The 20,746-nt window shown below is 31.8% G+C and overlaps 1 protein-coding gene across 5 annotated transcripts in view; it reads left to right on the plus strand.

The window, feature by feature from the left end:
• The window catches only part of ARHGAP32 (Rho GTPase activating protein 32), a 368,512-nt gene that overhangs the window by 282,000 nt on the left and 65,766 nt on the right, over positions 1-20,746 (plus strand). The window contains exon 1 of one of the 5 annotated variants that reach the window (XM_031960909.1): positions 8,057-8,759. The exons of the other annotated variants lie outside the window; for them this stretch is intronic. The gene's annotated coding sequence lies outside the window, so the exon portion shown is untranslated. Of the gene's footprint in view, positions 1-8,056; positions 8,760-20,746 lie in introns of those variants that run through there. 5 annotated transcript variants of the gene reach the window in all.

Below are 20,746 nucleotides of genomic sequence, written 5' to 3' on the forward strand. Positions count from 1 at the left end.
TATAGGTTTGAGATTTGATGGAACATTTGGAAAGCCAAGTCCAGCCTGTCCTGGAAGTTTAGTCTTCTGGGGAAAAGTCTTCTGAAACTCTGTAAATGAAGACGACTAAAAACCAAACACTGCTATTGTTTAGTTGGAGGATCTCATCACCATGATCACATCTCAAAAGAAAGCCACGGTTTAATATAAGGCCTTTTTTTTTTTTTTTTTTTTTTTTTGTGGGGGGGAAGCGGGTGGGGACTTGTCCAGGGTAACATAAGTAGTAAGTATCTGAGGTCAGATTTGAGATCAAGTTCTCCTGACTTTAGACCAGTATTCTATCCATTGCGCCACCTAGCTGTCCCAATCTACTGTTATATTAACACACTGTATTTGGTCTTTTGAAGAAATGGGTTAATGAATATGTACACTTTTCTTACAATCTAGTCCTCTTCTTATAAATTTTACTTTACACAAATAGAACATTTGTACCCTATATTATTTTAGGAAAGTGGTCAGGAAATAAAATGTCAAAGATGTACACTCTATATTTCTCAGAAGAGGCAGATTGAGTATATGCTTTAGACCTTTGGAAGAACTTTCCCTGACTCATTAAAAGAGAACAGATTTCCTCTAATCCCAAACTATTAAAAAAAATAATTTCTTCAACTTTTGACTTATCATCCCACAAAATAGTTGCTTTACAAGAAGAACTGGAAACATTTTATTTACTTTCATCACTTTGTATTATGTTTATTTACATATATGTCCTTTCAATGTCTACCTACTTATATTTATCCATATATCTGTTTATATCTCTATAAAGTTGAGTGCTTTATATATATGATTTTTTGATATTCTTAAGAGATTTTGTGCTATCTCTTTGGAATAAATAAAAAAACCAAATTAATTGAAATGGTTTTTGTAAAACTGTAGAAAGAATGCATCTTAAACTCACACATATTCTGTAGTAGGCTCATAAGTAGTTGAAGTTGTTGTTTTAGTTAATTATTTAAGTTTTAGGTATAGCTGATGAAATATTCGCACATCTCCAAAAACAAGTTCAAAAAGCGATGAATCAGCTCATCTTTCTTTAAATAATTCCTTCTCAAACTTCTTAGTTTGTCATGTATCCACTTTTATAGATCATTTACACTTATATAGATCATTTTTGTTTCCATTATTGTTTCAAAACAATTATTTCTCTAGAACTTCAGAATATCTTCTTGACTTTAGCTGTCTCTCCTCCCCTCCCCCCCACCCCATATTAGTAACATGACAATTTTCATTTTTTACTTCTGTTCTTCATGGAAAATTGTCTTGAATTCAACCCACAGCAAGTAGTATCTGATAACTTGCTTAGAGGAATCTGACTTTCAAATTAGGGCTTATAGACTGCTGCTTCTGTCAATATAACTATGAGTTTGGGAGCAGATAAAAAAAGAGAGCCTATGAAGATAATTCCAAATTTTAAGCAATTAAACCTTTATATGAATCCACATAATGGAATATGAAGATTTAGGGTTTTTTTTGTAAAAATATTCACTACAGGATTTTTCAGTTTTTGTAAATTTATAAATTTTCTCACAAGCACATCTACTATCCACATATATTACTAACATAAAGAAAAAACCTGTGAAAACAGTGTAACTCATAAGCTTACTTTTGCTTTTTATGAGACATTATTTTTTCATTCTTTTAATTAAGCATTGTGATAGTTTTCAGAAACCTAGTTTCTTCCTTCAGAATTAAAAGGTCCTGATATCAAATATTCAGTTGTTCACATTCCAAAAGACCATCGCTGAATTGGTCCTACATTTTTTACATGTTGTCTCTTAATGAATGTTATACTATTATCAGTTTATTAAAAGGCTATGCATGTTAGGCATCTATGCCCCAGATTGTTTCAGATATATTGATCTATCAAGAATAATTAAAGTATATCTTTTGACTTTAATCAAACTGATTTTATGGGTAATAGTAAACAAGAGTTCAGGCCGAATTTATTTTGATAAAGTACACATTTACAAAAATAGAGCCAGATGCTTATTTATTCATGATATCTAAATTAGAAGATAAGCATTATTTTCATACGGCTAATGAAAATATAGAGAAAAATAATAATTTGAATTTTCAAATTCTCAGAGTATATGGAAACATACCCCCCCTGGATATTACTTAGAAATTGGAGGAGAATGGTTGTAAGGGAAGGTTTGTGGAGTATTTTGTTTGGTTTTGTTTTGGCTCAGGACCCTTAAGTAAGTAGGAGAGGATGAAATGGGAGTTTGCTAACCATAGCAGTCTTGAAAAACCATATCATTCAAAAATGCTAACCTATTTTATAGGCAGTATCCAGCACAATTGCTAACCTGTTTACTGATTCCTCATTTACTTAATGAGTACAGCTCCTTAGAAAGCCTAAAAAATCATCTTAGAGTATAGGTTAATTAGGAATACTTATCTCAGTATTTATTAACCTAATATCATATTAGAAATAGGCATAGCAAATTGGTCCTTATTCTCATTTTATAATGTTAAGTTGTATAGTTTTTCCCCAGACTTAAGATTGAAGTAGTTAATACTGATTTTTTCAACTTTTTATAAATCTCGAGAATATTAAGAAAGATATGAAATATAATATCTTCTACTTCTAAAAATGGAATTATTTAAACCTTTAGATCTTTTTTTTTTTTTAAATATCATTAATTCTACCACTTAAATGAAGAGACTACTTTAAAAAACGCAACACATATAGGTGTATATTTCGAAATCATTACATCCTTTTTTGTAGAAAAGAAACTCGACTTGGGGGAAGGAGATGAGCATTTGTATAGGCACTGTGTTGATAGCTTTACAAATATTATCTCATTTTATCCTTTATAGTAACAAAGAACTTGAAGTAGTTGCCCATCAGGTAGGGAATCACTTAAGACAAATGAATAAAATCAAATATTATTGTGCCATGAGACACAGGAAATGTTAAGAAATATGCATAGGAAGACATATGAATGGATGAAAAGGGAAATTAAAAAAGAACCTGGAAACAGTATAATATAAATATAAAGAACTATACAAAACAATATAAATTGAATGCTATAAAATGATAATGATCAAAGTTGGCCCCAAAGAAGGTACCTTCTATTCTTTTTTACAGACGTGGGTACCTACAGGTATGAAGAACTGCTTATAGTACAAAACTTTTTAGATTTATTGGTTGGTTTTACTTAACTATTTCCCTCTCCTCTTTTATCGTCACTATAAGGAATAGGGAATTATTCTTCGGGAGATAAAGAAATGAGTAATAAATTGGGAAATATTAGTAATATAAGATAAAATATATCAATACTAATGTATTTGTGTTAAATGATGCAGATCTTGGTCATGTCATACATTGATTGCACTTGATTTATAATTTTCCCAAGTTTTCTTTGCATAGTGATTGGGATTTTTCTGGTTTTTAAAACTGTATTCTTTTGTCACTTTTAGGAAAATTGGAGGAAAGAACAGCAATGTCCTTGCTTTTTTCTTGCTTTTTAATGGATATCTTCCTTTCTTACTTCCTTACCATAGTAGTTTCCTATGTCACAAAAGAAAACACATAAGTTAACTCATCTGACATAGTAACTGTATTTGACCACATATACAAATTCAATATCTGTAGTTCATCACCTTTATACCAAAAGGAGGAAGTTATGGATTATATAGTTCTTTAAAAAATGTATCACAAAAAATATATACCAGCATTTCTTGTGGTAGCAAAAAACTAGTAAAAGAAATGACTAAACAAATTTTAATATGATGTAATATACTATTTCTATGCTATAAAGAATAATGATTTTCAGGAATTTAGAGAAGGATGGGCATATGAATTGGTGCAAAGTGAAATAAAGAGAACCAAGAAAGTAATATACACAATGACTGCAACAATATATATGGAAAGAACTATAGCAAAATAATTGAAACTGAATGCCATGAAATTAAAATGACTATTTTTTACCCCAAAGCAGAGGTTTGGGAAGTATTTTTCCTCCCTCTTTGTACATATAGGTGACGGTTGATGTGAAAAAAAATACGTATAATCCCAGACACACACACACACACACACACACACACACACACATATATACATATATATATATAAAACCCCAGTCTGGTTAGAAATTCTTTCCCCCAAAAATTGCAGGCCTGAAGAAGTACATATTTAATAAGCAAACAACTTCTATTATGGTTGTTTGAACTAATGGTAAAGTAATACTCTCTGAGGCTACTAGGTATTAAGCTTTTGTGGACTTTTCAAAGTGTCATAGCTTCTAATACTTAGAGATGGTAGAGGAGAGAGCAATGTTAGTAAGTATACTGAAAAAACTTGAAATATATAACACTTGTAAGGCAAACTAGGTGTGTTGTATTTTAATTTTTAAGATTGAATTAGATAAGTAGTCATTTGTAGTACTTATTTTTAGAACACGATAAAGACTTAGAAAAAGAAAAAGAAACTATATTCAGAAAACATAAAAAAATGTATCACATAAATTGAAGAGAATACATAGTATATCAGAAAAGGAAAACTAATATGCTCATTTATTTCATTTTGTATTTATTGTTTTCTTTATTATTACATAATGGTTTATAGGTCTATAAATAGGTTTGACCCTAACGTATAAGAATTTTTTGGGGAATACTTTGAATAGTGCCTTGTATAATAAAATCTTAAATTTAAAAATATATATTTACATTTTGTTTTATGTAACACCTTGCTTATGTAAACTTATTTTATTCTCGTAGTAGACAGTAGTGTACAAATTTCATTGAATGTTAAATTAAGTAAAATAACTTAAGCTAAATAACTAAATTTATTTGTATTTAATGTGCCTTGTAACATTTTATATATAAAATGTTTGTGCAGTATTCTATTCTTTTGATGCAATTATTTACTTTATGCAAGTGGGCATTGAATTAATAAAATTTTGCTAGATATTCCTTAATTTGGGGCAGCTGGGTGGCACAATGGATGGAACACTAGCCTTGGAATTAGAAAGCTCTGCATTTAAATTTAGGCTCAGACATTTACTAAGCATTGGGTTCTGATCAAGTACTTAACTCTGATTGTTTCCCAAAAAATTGTCATGAAGCCATATTTCTATCACATTTGGATATCAGTCATACTTTTTTTTTTATAATAGTCCATATTTTAAAATATAACCTTAATTATTGACCATGGTTTTCAGTAAGATTTGTTAGACGAGTCCCTAGGCCTTTGAAGCATGATTATCTTCATGTTTTAGATAAATTTCTTAAACTTGAATGATATGTAGCAACGTGTAAGAGTGTATTAAAATATTTCCCCTCTTTTTAGGAATTTCTTTAGCTCTAAAACAGTTTTATTTGTGGGCAAATCTGAATATTTATCATAGTTTATTGTTCCCTCATTGATGACTTATAGGCCCACTGTAAGTTTAATTAAAAAAAAAAATCATCAAACTATACAGATCAGGCTCATTTGAGATTAACAATAGTTTTTATAGCATTAAATGAAAAGTGTTTCACCAGTAAAATTTTTTTTACTTCAGTATTTGTATTATCTTGCCTATCACTAGCATTTAATCTTTATAGTAATAGTTAGCATCTGCTTTCCCCTCGTCACCCAGTCTTTTCACTGTTGTTTTTTAAACTTTGAATTCTCTGATATACTGCATGAAAATCAAAACACCCATATGATAAAGGTCTTAGTTTGTTTTCAGAGGAATAATTAGGCCATTTGGTAGCAATAGTTTTCTAATTCTTAACACTTAATTTTTTGCCATAATTCTTGAAATTAGTCATATTGAAATGTGACTTCCTCATACCCATAGCAGTTATGGTATCACTAACAGCCATTGAAGTGTGCTTATCAATAGCTAAAACTTTTACATACTTCCTTGAAGTTAATCTGTTCTTTAAAAACAAAACAAAACAAAAGGGGCGGCTAGGTAGCTCAGTGGATAGAGCACCAGCCCTGAAGTCAGGAGGACCAGAGTTCAAATCTGGTCTCAGACACTTAATACTTCCTAGCTATGTGATCCTGGGCAAGTCACTTAATCCCAATTAACTCAGCAATAAATAAATAAATAAATAATAAAAACAAAAGAGTAATGTGACATGTGTATATCATGAAATCTAGCCTTCAGCTGTCAGAAAATTAAATATAAGGTGAGGAAACGAAGACGTTTGGTTTGGATCATTGTCAGACACTAAGTCATCCTAGATTCAGAAGAAATACACTTGCAGGACAAATGCTGCCACAAAATGGAATCATGTAAAAATAATTACTTGTCCCAAATAATTTGCCCACAACTGTAGCTTGTGAAAAGAGGTCATGCAACATAATCACCATTTTGCAGATAGGGAAACCTAAATTTAGCTAAATTACCTTATATAAGAACATACAGCTAATAAATTGTGATATATGATTTGCAAGTATAACTTCAGTATAAATAAATATTAAGATTTAAAATATTTGTTTGCCCTGTTATTAATATAACTTTAAATGAACTATTTATTTTCTAATCCTGAAATATTTACTAATTCCTTTGCCTACTTAGTAATAGATTCTAATCACCATTCTTCTTTTGAATGACTCTTGCTTTCTAGAGAATTATTTTGCTATTACTTAGCATTCCTAGGGTATATTAGATGTTAGAATAAAGTTTCAATTATTCTTTATTGACTGACTAATCATTCTCTACTGTGATTTTTTTTTCTGAATTCTTCAAAAACACCACATCTCAGGGCCATGTGAAAATTGTCAGGAGATCTTTTTTCATTCTATAAAATACGCTAAGCATCTGTTTCAAAACATAGAACTAATAAATTGAATGAAATCCATCTGACAGTAAGATATTTTATCTGTCACATATCTCAGGTTTTTGGGTTTCAGGTGACAGCCAGTATAACTAATTTTACAACTGCTCCACAGACAAACGAACATGAGCTACTATTAGAAATATAATTTCTTTTTAGTTCAGTTGGTTATTTGCAAGACATTTTATCTCCTGCATAAATTTCTTCATTTTATTAACCTAACCGAATTGTGTGTATAAGGAAGCAAAGAACAAATCACTTTTGCCACAGAAGCTTTTAGTAGGACAAAATATAATTTGAAAAATACTTTTTGTCTACTTTGTGCAAGGTACTGTGTATAATATGATCTTGGCAGGGTTTGCATCCTGAAAAAGAATACATTACTAATATTTAGTAGACATTTCCTGGAACAAAGTAAGCCATTGTTTATCTCTTTGCCCGAATACTTCCAATTGATTTTTAAAAATTCAATAATCCTTTGACTAGGTATATTTAGGATATACAGGTCTATTTGTTTTCCCTTTAATCCTTTTTTTTAAAAAATTCTCTTTTTATTATTATAGCTTTTTATTTACAAAACATTCATGGTGGATAATTTTTCAACATTGACCCTTGCAAACCATCTGTTTCAACTTTTCCTCTCCTTCTCCCCACCCCTTCCCCAGATGGCAGGTTGTCCAATACACATTAAATATGTTAAAGTATATGTTAAATCCAATATATGTATACATATTTATACAGTTATCTTGCTGCAAAAGAAAAATCGGATCTAGAATGAAAGGAAAAAACAAACAAACATACAAGTCTATTTTAAAAGCCAAGCAGCATTAGTGGAAGTCTATAGCAACTTAAAAATGGGGGTTTCAGTGTCAATGAACAATTCAGACAGTCAGTAAACATTTGATAAGCTCCTGCTACATGCCATCTAATTTCAGCATTAATAAAAGCATTATTAACACTAAATGTTCCAAAGAAGTAACTTTCTGGGTGTGGTGATAACTTAGTATCTTTGTTGGTACTCTAAGATAGGTAATGAATGGGACAGAACTAATACCACTAAAAGGTAATCGAAAGAATGTCACTTGCATGTGACAACCTACTTTGAAATAATGATAAAAAATATAAGAGACCTTGGAAATTTTTCATTTTTCATATCTAAGAAAAATCATAGAATACTGGGCAAAATTAAAAAAAAAAACAAAAAAACTTTCCAACATGCCATAAAAAAAAAAAAACTAAAAAAAAAAAACCCTAACAATCATGGCCCAGATATGAAAAGATCTGAAATATTCTTCTAGAATGTTGATGATGATCTAATGGGTTAGCCTTTTTTACTAGCACTGCTTCCTGTTTGCTCAGTAATTTTTCTTATCTTCTTTTGATCTAGAATACTGTCATGTTGTGTATCACCTTCCTTTTTTCCCCAAGATTTATAATGTAAATGACTAGGATGGTAAGCAATAAAAAAAATTAAGGTTACAGATTTTCATTTTAGAGTTTTCTGAGCAGGAAATTATTACCTACAAGAAGAGATGGTAATGGGTGGAGCTAGAGAAGTGCAGCCTGTTCTACAAGTCTGAGCTTTGGCAGGGGCGTTCCTTTGGTATTGCAAAGAACTGTGTGTGTATGTGTGTATGTGTATGTGTGTGGCTGAGAGAGACCGAGTCTGTGCTGGCAACTGTACTAGTAAGCCAACCTCAGCACTGATTGCTCATCAGGGAACAAAAGAAAGGCCATGGGAACTCTTAACTGAGAAGGGCAGTGCCTGAAAACTGAGTTTGAGCCAAGGAGTTCCGGGGAGAGTTGACCTGGACACATCCTATGGTAGAAATGCCTCTGTAGATCCTTTTAGTTCTTCAAGATTACAATGGAATGTACTCTAAATTGATTGCTGGATTAATATTACATTCTTGATTCTAAAACCTGGACCTGGACAAAAGGTAAGAAGGGCTTGAGCTTTTACAAGGTATTCAGAATCTTATTTGCATAAGCATTTCAGTAGAAATATTTTTAGGTTATGTTCGGTCATATGTTTCAGCTTTTGTTGCTAAGTTGCTGCTCAGTTATTTAACATCTTGATGTTTCTTGGAGTGTTAATATGAGCTATGTTTGTTGGAAGGTAATCATTTTCTAAAAAAGGGTTTTGATTAGTGGGACATTGGAAACCAGAAAAATCATTACCTTTCTATATAGAATCAGGGAATTAATCATATTTTATTGAAATGAATTGAATCACTTCCTGGTATTATGAAGGCATAAAGAAAATGTAGCATAAACTAATATTATTTCAGAAATTAAAGGAGCATACCTTCTCTCCCTCCCTCACCCTGTGGAATAATTCACATCTGATAATCTTTTTTTTTTTTTAAAGAAATACTACAGCTAAGAAAAATTTATTTAGATATTATAAGAAGAAAAAATCTTTTATTTTCTCTTAGCATTCTGCCCTTTTTTACTTAAAGAGATAGGGAACAGAGAAGCAGCAGCATTTTTTTCTCTAGAAAATATTAATTACATATTGTTTTCTGTTGTGCAGCTGTTTACCATTAAGATAGTAGACTCAGTTTACATTTAAATCCTTGAGAATGATTAGCTATTTTGATGTAATCAGAGTTTTCCTTAAATTATCCGATCAACCTTGTTCATGGTGGAATAGGTAACTAAAGTAATATTGATAGTTAATTACAATCCAGGAGAATACTTGAGGACAAGGACTATTTCATAAGTTTATTGTTATCTTCCCACTGCCTAGAATAGTGCATAGGGAGGCACAATTATTTTTTAATTGAATACCCATATATCTTATGTAATCTTCAGAACAATTTTGTGATATAGATCTTAGAAGGAACCCCAAACCAGCATAATTCTAGCCCATTCTTTAAGTCCCAGTAAAGTTAAGATAGAATTGTCTGCCCCAGAGCAGTCCTGGGAGGCCCAATCAGACCCTAATGGGATTATTGGAAATTTTTTAAAGTCCCAGTGCCAAAGAGAGAAGAACAAAAGTTAAAGTCACTTAGCAGAATTTGAAGATCAGAAGCTTTTAAAGACACCTATTATCATCTCAGGTCCTCAAATGTAAGCCCTGAACTTTTGGGGAAAGTTAGAATGAAATGAGACAAAGTCTTCAGAAAAAAAATTTTGGGGGGGATGCATCTAGTGAGGCACCTGGGTTAAATCTATTAATGAGTAAGCCAGAAGAAATACTCTTGAATCCTAAACACATACACATACTTTGGTCTGTCTTACTATTACTTACTGTTTCACACACAGTATATAATCATAACCTTGATCAGTTAATTTGCTTCTTACAAAGGTAAAATAAATTTCTGCCTCAGGCAGCAGATCTAGAAATGGAGATAAGTCAAGTTTTCTTAAAATTTAGTATAGCCCTTCAAGTCACATTGAAATAAAATTATAGAAGTAAAATTCAAATTTATATTTACATAGATTTCTGACATTGTTGAATTTGCTGTAATCTGATTGACCAGGCTGAAAATTATAAGAAAAGGGAAATTGTATTTCTTAAATTGGAGAATTATAATTTTTAAATCTTTAGCCCTATGGGGTAATATGAATATTTTGAATACTTGCAGATATATCCTCTTTTATCTTTAATGCAGCTGGATCCCTGAAGGATGTAAATAATGACATCACAGTATGAATGAGATAAGAGAATAGATGAGCAAATAATCTCATAAATAAGTTTTAGTTTTTTTAGAAGCATAATGTGAAAAATTAATTAAAACTGTGCCCATCCCAAGAAGAAGATGTCCCCGTCCCCAGAGAAAATTATTCCCTAAACTTGTTTTATATCCCATTTCAGTATTATAACTGTTAGAGTTTTTAATTTATCTTTTATTTTTATTCTAACTCATTTTTGTAAATATATACTCATTTTCTCCTCCTCTGTTTTTGGCAGAAAAGAAATTGGTTATTGTTTTCTACATAATAACCAAAATGGTACAAATTATCACTTTCAAAATAAAGCTCATTTTGTTCATCATGAATTTGGAAGTAAATTAAATCATTCAATTGGTTTTTAATCTAAAATATTTAAATCTCAAAACCTATTAATTGTATTCTATACTCAGCTTTATTTATTTTAAGAAATCAGAAGCACACAAGCAATATGTGATAAATCATAATATACCCCATTACACAATTTTTTGCTGCATGGTGAGGGGAAAGAATACATATCCTGAGAAACTGAGTTTCTCAAATTTTATCAGTTTATCAAACAGGAGAGCTGTATTTGCAGTACTATAATTGGTATCATATTCCAACTGGTTATAACAAGGTGGATACAAATTTTCATGGTTGAAAGGACCCAAGTTCCGTGTCTTTTCAGTTTGGCAAAATATAAGTTATAATAGGGAGATCAAAAGAATAGTATTATTTAACTTTGTTCAAAGACACTAGGGCAAGTTGTAATTTTATTTAGAATATCCAAACATTTTAGCTAATCATTGGCATTATAATACAAATAAAAGCTGTATTGAAAACCCTGAAATAATGTTATCTTGTGCCTCTGTTTACTAAAAATAAACTATGCCTCGGTCTTTTATATCTAAATGTTCCTTTCATTTATTTTCTACTATTCTTTCATTTGCACCAGTGCACTTATCTAGTCAGTAATATGGGGAACCTGTCAAAACTCTTCTCAAGGATTGTTGTTTTCAATCAGTAAAACTGATTAAACTATCCCTCAGGTATGTTTTTATTTATTTTTTTTTCTATCAAGAGGTGCATCTCTCTTTTGATTACGAACTGTGATATTTCTGAGAAATATAGTTCTCTCCCATCAAAGTTAGAAGGTCCAAATATCAAATGTTCAATTACACACATTCCAAAATACCATTCCTGAACTGGTCCCAGTTTTCTTCCCTGTTGTCTCTTGCAGCTGTTGCCATCCATTAGTTTATTATGTCTGACATTTTGTCCCAATCTATTTTGTTTTATTGATCAATCAGTAATTATGGTACACCTTTTAACAATAAATCAAATTGGCTTTATTGGTAATGGTAAACTAGAGTTCAGACTGAATTTTTATTGAAGGGCAAGCTTGGAAAAAAATCAGATGCTTATTGATTCCTCATGTAAAAAATTAAAAGATAAGCATTGTTTACATGGATAATGAAAATATAGACTCAAATCATCACTTAATAATTTGAATTTTCAGATACTTTGTGTGTTTATGGCACTTTTTCTAATCATATTTTTTTCCCCTGGACATGGAATCACAAAATAGATCACATTTTTTCCCACAGAATATTCTGATTGTATTCTGAACCAAGGATGTGAGGAAATAGATATGACTACTGATATAACCTAGACAAAGATAAAACTGTATAAACATTTAAATAGTAAAGCTATGTTATATCCTATTACCTGAATATAAACATGCCATATAAATGTAACACAAGATATCTAAATCTAATATACAATTTATAACAGATACTGAATATTTAATCAGTGACAATTGTGTTTGTTGCTTGGTAGAACATTGGATGGTCCAGATTTAAAAACAAAATAAAATAAAACAATTTCCCCAGAATGTCTGAATTTAATCAGTTTTTTTTCTCTTGAAGGATTTCTTCACAGCAGAGAAATTAAAAAAAAAAATTCCATTTAGTTTACCAGCATCAAAGTACTCTAGTCTCTTTATCTAAGATTATTGATAGCTGTCAAAACATTTTATTCTTAGACTTCTAGAACGCAGAGAAATTTCAGAGATTATTATAAAATGATATAATAGGAATAGTCTCAAGATTAGAATTTATCCTACAGAGATTAAGTATGAGAATGAAGTCTGGGGGAATTAAGATATGAGTGTTAGGTAGTTTTGAATGAATATCATTTTAATAAGTAAAACAAAGAAATGAAGATCACACATTCTTGCATTGTATTTTAATTTCACAAAATAAAACTACAAAGCTATTAATTATATTTTGTCATAATATTCTGTAATTATTGATATTTATGAATTATCCATTAGAATGTTTATATTTTCTTTTAAAATAATTTAGCTATACAATCACTTTTATTTCTTTTGGGGATTTTATCTTTCTTTCGGTATATTGCCTTTGAAGAACTAGAAACACTAGTAGGTAGAACTAGAGAAAAGATCAAGTCAGTAGCACCATATCAAGATTTATAGTCATGAAGATAGTGTATTAGGTATTTCCTTTATTGATGAATATTTCAACATAAGCTACGTTTTTTTTTTTTTTAAACTACTGAAGCGATGTAAAAACTGAAAAACAACAAAGAATAAGCATTCTGCCTTGTGTGACCATGAGCAAAGCACTTAACCTCTTAGTATCTGGCAATTGTCCTCACTATCACGCTGTCCATATGTATAAGAGGAAGGAATTCCTATTCAGAGAATTCCCTACATAGTTGAATGCATAGCTTTAAGCTAAAAAATTTTTTATACTTATTTTTAAACACTGGTTTAAATATACTCAGTGAGAGAGGCAATGACCTTTGGATTTAAGTCCTGCCTCTGACACATACTGATTATGTGATTATGGATAAGCCTCATAAGACCTTAAGTTGCACTCTATATCCAGGATATTTCTATTATTCAGTGACATTCCCCACCAAAACAAAACAAAATAAAATAAAACAAAACAAAAACACTGGGAGGGGGAAGATTTTATCCAGGTCACATATGTTTTTGCTTTCTTGAACTGAAGATCTTTGGATTGTATTCCTTATATTCTCATTCTACAGTAGGGATCTGATAGATAATGGATAAAGTATAAGGAAGGAGATTTAAGCATATTTAGCTAAATGTGTTAGAGACATCCCAAATGGATTTGGTCTCTGTTACAAATTTAATTAAATGAGCATTTAATAAATACCTATTACATACATGATAATTAAGAGTTGAGTGTACATGAACTTGAATAAGACACGGCTTCTTCAACTATGGTTCGTGACCCCTTAAGGGGTATTGTAATTGAATATAGAGGTTGCAAAATTCTGATTAATTATCAGTAAATATTTGATTTGTATAGCTATTTTATGTATACCTGGGATCATGTAAAAATGTCAGGGAAAAAGGGATCATGAGTGAAAACAGTTTAAGAAGCCCTGGAATGAGATGTATTTCTTGCCCACTTGGAGCTTATAGTCCAATAAGAGAGATAAAACATGTAAATTAACTTAATAAGATATAAAATTTCTAAATATCAGGGACTTTTCCTCTGCATTGGGTACTTTTACTTACAAATGATGACATTTGAATTGAATGTTAAGGGATGAGGGGATTTCAGTAAGTAGAAATGGGTAGGGGTATGAAAGCTATTCTGTATTACAGGAGAATGTGTAGAAAGGGACACAGAGACAGGAAATCTTGGGATCATGTTTATTGACTGGAAAAGGAGTCAGCTTGAGTGACAAGTATTTGATGTGGGAGTAGTGGGATAAGTCTGAAAAATATAGCTTAGAACTGCATATCTGAGAACTAAGAAATTTGGATCTTATTTTATACTGAGTGGGTACCAATTCAGTTAGGTAGATAGGTAGATTGGTTAGGAAGTGATTTCACTGGTCTGCACTATAAAAAATGAGGGTCTGAAGTAGTATAGTGATAGGAAGGAACTTTTTTTTTTTTTTTTTAACAATTCATCTTATTTTTTAAAAAAATTATTGCAAGTGACTTCTCACTTTCCAGCCTCTTCGTTTCCCTTTTAGAAGGCAAGCAATATGATGTTTTTTAGGCATGTGAAGTCAAGCAAAATTATTTTCCGTGTTCTTTAAGAAAACCCCAAAAATAAAGTAAATAATGTGCTTCAAATTAAACTCAAAAGTTCATCAGTTTTCTTTCTAGAAGAAAATAGCATTTGCTGGTACTAAATAGTAATCTGGCTCTGCTCACTTCTTTTTGTAGGAAAATTAAAGCTACCAAATATGAAGAAGGGATAGACTTCAGAAACTGAAAGGCTATCCCTTGAAAAAGATTTGAATAAAAGGGAATTGAAAAAATGAAGAGTAAGTCACCTAGCTTTTATTAAAATCCTATTTTGTCCTAGGTACTATACTAAGTTCCAGGGATACAGAGAAAGGATGCAAACAACAGTTCTTTTTTTCATGAAGCTCACTCATAGGGTGAAATAATATACAAACAGCTATGTACAAATAAATATTATATACAGTATAAATTGGAGGTAGTGTCAAAGGAAAGACACTTTGATTAAGGGGGAAGATTCTTGTAGAAGGTAGGACTTAGCTGAGACTTGAAGGAAACCAGGAGTCAAAGATGAGGAGAGACAGAAGGGTTACCTAGGGGGAAAAATGCCCAGAGTTGGGAGAGGGGAGTATCTTGTGCAAGAATCAACAAAAAGGACATTCTTTTTGGATCAAAGATTACATGATGGATATAAGGTGTAAGAGTAGTGAAAAGGTAGGAAGGGGCCAGGTCATGAAGGGTTTTGAAAGTCAAGCAGGATTTTATATTTGATCTTAGAGGTGTGAAGTCCAAGTTAGTTCCCTGTTGACCTCAGGATCAGCCAGAGTCAGGAACAACACAAGTTCTTGGTCTTTAGGGGGAGAAGTGAAGGAGATGGACAAAACTGCCACAAGCTCTCCCTTCTCCTTGTTCTCCTCCAAAGTGACTCTGGATTGTCTTACTCCACCCCCAATCCCTCTTACAATTATCTGTATATACCCAAAGATCGAGCCAGCACAGAATAGTGAGAAGGGACATTTTCCAAGCATATGCTAATAGAGTATTGTCCAATAGGTAATTAGCCTTAAGTGCTCAGTTGTCTGATTGTAGTGCACCTATTCAGAGTTTCAGCCCTTTACATAGAGGCAGCAAGAAACCACTGGCATTCATTAGATAAGGGGAGGACATGGTCAGAGTTGTTCTTTAGGAAGATTGGTTTGACACTTGAATAGAGGGTGAATTGGAATAGGATGTAAGGCAAACCAATCAGGCAGTTATTATAATAGTCTAAGTGTGAGATAACTCCAAGGTTTCAATACTACTTTAAAAAAAAATGAAATCAGAGGGATGGTTCATATTAAATAGGAAGATGGTGACTAGTTTGGAACATGATGAATTTGAGATATCAGTAAGACACTTAGGCCAAGATAAAGATGATAATGCACTTATGTTACCTGCCTCACAGTATTTTTGTGAGTAAAAACACTTTATAAGCCATAAAAGACTATATAAATGTGAACTATCCCTTTTCTTGTTGTTCTGACTAAAAGCTAATTGAAAATGTGAGTTTGGAATTCAGGAAAGAAGTTTTTATGAAGGGTACAGATATGGGCATTATCTACACAAATAATATATTTGGGAGGGAATAAAGAAAAGTAATCCAGGACCAGAGACATGAGGAATGGCTATCAAGAGATGTGGAAAGGAAGGGAATCAAAGAAGTAATGGGTATAGAGGAAAGAAAAGAATAAGGAGGCTCTAGGTTAAGACATTTAAGGAAGGGGAAAAATTGGTCCTCAATTTTATATCCTACAGAGAGGTCAAAGAGGATGATCATTTCAGAAGAAGGATTTCAGATTTGTAATAAGATCATCAATGACCTTTGAGACATCATTTTTAGTAAAGTACTAAATGAGGAACATCAGATTTTGAATTGTTTGTGAGGAACTGAAGTAATTGCAATAAAGAGGGGTTGTATTTTTTGCTCTGGATGAAAAAGACCTAAGTATGTTTATTATGTAAAAAACTAAGTTGAAAGAGATATACTAAAGATGAAAAAAAAAGGAGAAAGAAGGCAGCACTTTAGTTATGGTTGAATTCATTATCACATTTAATTTCACTTTCTAATTTATAGTTGTCTTTCTAAGTTTTTGTTTTTGTTTTTAAAGAAAGTAGAATGCTTCTTGATTTCTTTAAAAATTATTATTTCATGTTTGAAGTTAGGTCTCACTCTGCTAATGAAGCTATTTCAGTAATGAGATTGTATTTGCAAATAAGGAACTATATTGGTTTGGTGTAATAAACTCTGGTATAATTCACTATTCCAAGTACAGAATGAGCAATAATTTTTTCCAACATGTTATAACTAAATCTTTTTTGATAAACATTTTTAACTATATAACAATATTTTGTGGTCAGATGGCAAAGCATGTTTCAGTAAATTAATGTAATTTATATATCTATTTTTAATATACTTTTGATATTTTCTAGTCCAGCTTTACCTTCATGTTGCTACTGGAGAAACAACAGCTTGGTGTAAAGTTTTAATGTTTTTACTTTTTGTACTTTTTTATATTCTACATAGGTGGTAGTGAGCTTGTTTGAGAAGTTGTGTGGAAGAAGGAGAGATCTTATACTATGTCGATTTCTCAAAGACAGAATTAGCACCAGCAAAGGAAGTTGCAGGAAGTCATACTTTTGCTTAATTATTTAGAACTATTCAACTTTGTAAAATAATGAAATTGGCACAACTGGAAGTTTTCACACAGAGAATGAATGAATGACCATTTGTCACTGATGATGTGGTTCTTTTTATCTTTTTCATAAAAGCATATTTTTATGTGACAGTTTCCAATGTTCAGTCACAGTATCCAAAGCAAACTTTCCATGTATAAGAGTTTTATTTCCTAATTAATTTTTCTTTTCTCAATTTCCTGTGCTTCACATACATAAGACAGGCATGGAGTGGTTTGATATAGAGACTGAACCTATCAGAAAGGTATGGAGTCTGGATTTGGGATTCATGAATAGATAAATAAGTTTATAGTTTCCTTGTTAGTACTATAGGGACTTGCATAAAATAATTCATATTTATGAAGTTATAGTAATTTTATGTTTCCTAGTAAGACTTTCATTGGGTCCATGAGCTCATCAGTGTCAAGTACTTTTTCCAGCAGTCAAATCAAAAAGCATTTATTAAACCCTTCTTTGACGTTGCTGAATGAAGGTAGAGAAAGTCACCACCCTTGCTAACTGGATTCACTATTAAGAGATTATGTTATGTCATCACAACTGGGTCCCAATTGCAGCAAGGCAGTATTTTTATACTTATGTGATTTATTTACTCTCTCACTCACCAAGAAAATTCTTTTCTTTTCAAATCTCCCATGGCTTTCTCAAACCTGAACCTTTCAGCTGAGAAACTTGCCTCACAGTTTCTTGCAGTGGCACTTCAGGCCATTTGCAAAGAGCTTCCTCTTTGCCTTTTTCTTATTTCACATCATAAAGATGTCTTCCATGCCTTTCTCCTCCTTTACTTCACTGTCAAATGTAAGGGTGGACCTTTTCCTTGCTATTGCAAATTCCTCTACATTGAGAAATGACTCCATTTCACTGCAACTTCTACAACGAATTACTATCATCCCCATTCTCTCTAATCTTTAATCTCTCCCTGTGTACTGGCTGCTTCCCTGTTGTTTACAAAAAGCCTTTATCTTCCCCATCCTCAACAAAACACTTGATCTATTCTTCCCTGCTAGCTCTCATCTTAACGCTCTCCTCCTTTTTGTTGCTAAATATTTTCCTGTCCTCTTAGTCCTAATTCTTTGCATTCTGGCTTTTAGCTTCACTGTTGAATTTATACTGTTCTTTGCAAAGTTACCAAGGATCTCTTTAAAAAAAACAAAAAAAAAATTTTATTTTTAGTCCTGAATTCTCCTCTTCCCTTCTCCTCCTCATCCGCCCTTTAAGAAGGCAGGAAAAATAAAACCTGTTACAAATATGTATAGTCATGCAAAACAGAGTTCTTCATTAGACATGCTCCTCCCTTACTTGCAAAGAACAGTATAAATTCAACAGTGAAGCATTCAACTTTCAATATGAAGGTCAATAGCCTATTTCATCATGGGTCCTTTGAAATTTTGATTGGTTATTGTGTTGATTAGAGTTTCTAAATCTTTCAAAGTTGACTACCTTTATAGTATTTACTGCTTTTATCAGTCTGTCTTGTCAGTTTTTTCTGTAATTGCTTCCTTCATCTTTTTTTTTTAAATAGCAAAACAGTATTATGTTACAACTTGTCCAGCCATTACCTGGATGATGGTGATGGGCACCCCTTCAGTTTCCAGTTATTTGACATTATATAAAAACAGAAGTGCGTGCTCTCTCTCTCTCTCTCTCTCGCTCTCTCTCTCTCTCTCTCTCTCCATATATATATATATATATATATATATATATATATATGTATATATATATGTATGTATGTATATATAGGCCCTTTTGCTCTTTGATCTCTTTTGGATATTGTAGCAAGTTATAATTATATTTCTGGATCAAAGATCATGTACAGTTTATTAGCTTTTTAGGTATAGTTACAAATTACTTTCTAGAATGTTAGATTAGTTCACAACTCCATCAATCACACATTAAAGTATCTGTTTTTCTATAACATCTCTGGGATTTTTCATTTTCAATTTTTGGGTGAATTTAGACAAATTGATGAACATAGCATAGTGCCTTAAAGTGGTTTTAATTTGCATTTCTCTAATTATTAATGATTTAAAGCTTTTTCATATGAATATTTGATAGCTAACATTTCTTTCTCTGAAAATTACCTATTTAAATATTTTGATCATTTATCAATTGGGGACTAGAACTTATTCTTATAAATTTGATTCACCCATCTATATGTGTTAAAAGTGAAACCTTTATCAGAGAAACTTGTTACAAAAATCCCTTCCCATTTCCCTGCTTTTCTCTTAACTCTAGCTCCATTGATTGTATTTGTAAAAAAAAAAAAACAAAAAAAAAACCTTTTAATTTTGTGTAATTATTCATTTTACCTCCTGTGAACTTTTCTATCACTTGTTTGATTTTTTAATTCTTTCCTTATCCACAGACCTGACAAATAATTTCTTTCCTGCTCCTCTAATTTGCTTGTGTCACTCTTTATCAATGATGTCTTAATTACCAAATCTAATGGCCTTTTATAAGTCCTTTTCCTTCTTTGTTTCTCTCAGTTTCCTTTTTTGGATTTTGATTCAAGTTCCATTCCCTACTCCTGTATTCCCTCCTCTTCCTGATCTCTAAACTGCACCCTCTTCTCTTCTCCTTCTACACTAATTTACTTGGTAATATTATTAGCTTCCAAGGATTCAGTTGTCATCTCCCCACAGATAATTATCACATTTATTCATTTAGCCCTCACTTCTCTCTGGACCTCCAACCTTACATCTTCAACTTCCTATTGGACATTTTGAACTGGCTACCTTATAGATATCTTAAATTCAATATATCCTGTATATATTCCTTCTGTATATTGTCTTACATATGCCCCCTTCTCTCCTCTTACCTACAACTGCCCTGGTGCAAGATCTCATCATCTAACACCTGGATTACAGATGGATTACATCATCTAACAGCTTTCTGGTTGGTTTTACTGTTTTAAATCTCTCCCTACTTCATCCAGTCTATCCTTTACTTAGCTGTAAATTCATTTTCCTAAAGAGCAAGTCTGACCATGTCCTCCCTTATCCAGTCAATTCCAGTAATTTCCTATTGGCTCTAAGATACAATATAAAATCCTGTTTGACTTTTTAAACCTTTTATAATCTGGCCCCTTCCTATATTTTTAGTCTTCTTACACCTTACATCCAGCATGTACTATACTCCAGTAAGAACAAGACACTCCCATCTCTTGACTGGGTATTTTTGTTACTTTAGCTGTCCCCTCTCTCCTTTCTCATTTCTGTTTCCTCTGGTTTTCTTCAGGTCTCAACTAAAGTCCCACCTTGTACATGAAACCTAGTTTTTCTTGATTTTAGCTTTCTTTTATGCAACTACTTCAAATTTATTCTGTATGTATTCTGTTTGTACATAGTTGTTTGCATATTGTCTCCTCTGGTAGACTATGAAAGCTTTAAGACAAGATATTGTTGAGTTTCTTAAAAATACTTTCTTTGTATCTCTGAGACTTGGTAAAATGACTAGTATATGGTAAACGCTTAATAAATGTTGACTGACTTAACTATAAGG

The sequence above is a fragment of the Sarcophilus harrisii genome, chromosome 3 (genome assembly GCF_902635505.1).
Source record: "Sarcophilus harrisii chromosome 3, mSarHar1.11, whole genome shotgun sequence".
Taxonomy (NCBI): Eukaryota; Metazoa; Chordata; class Mammalia; order Dasyuromorphia; family Dasyuridae; genus Sarcophilus; species Sarcophilus harrisii.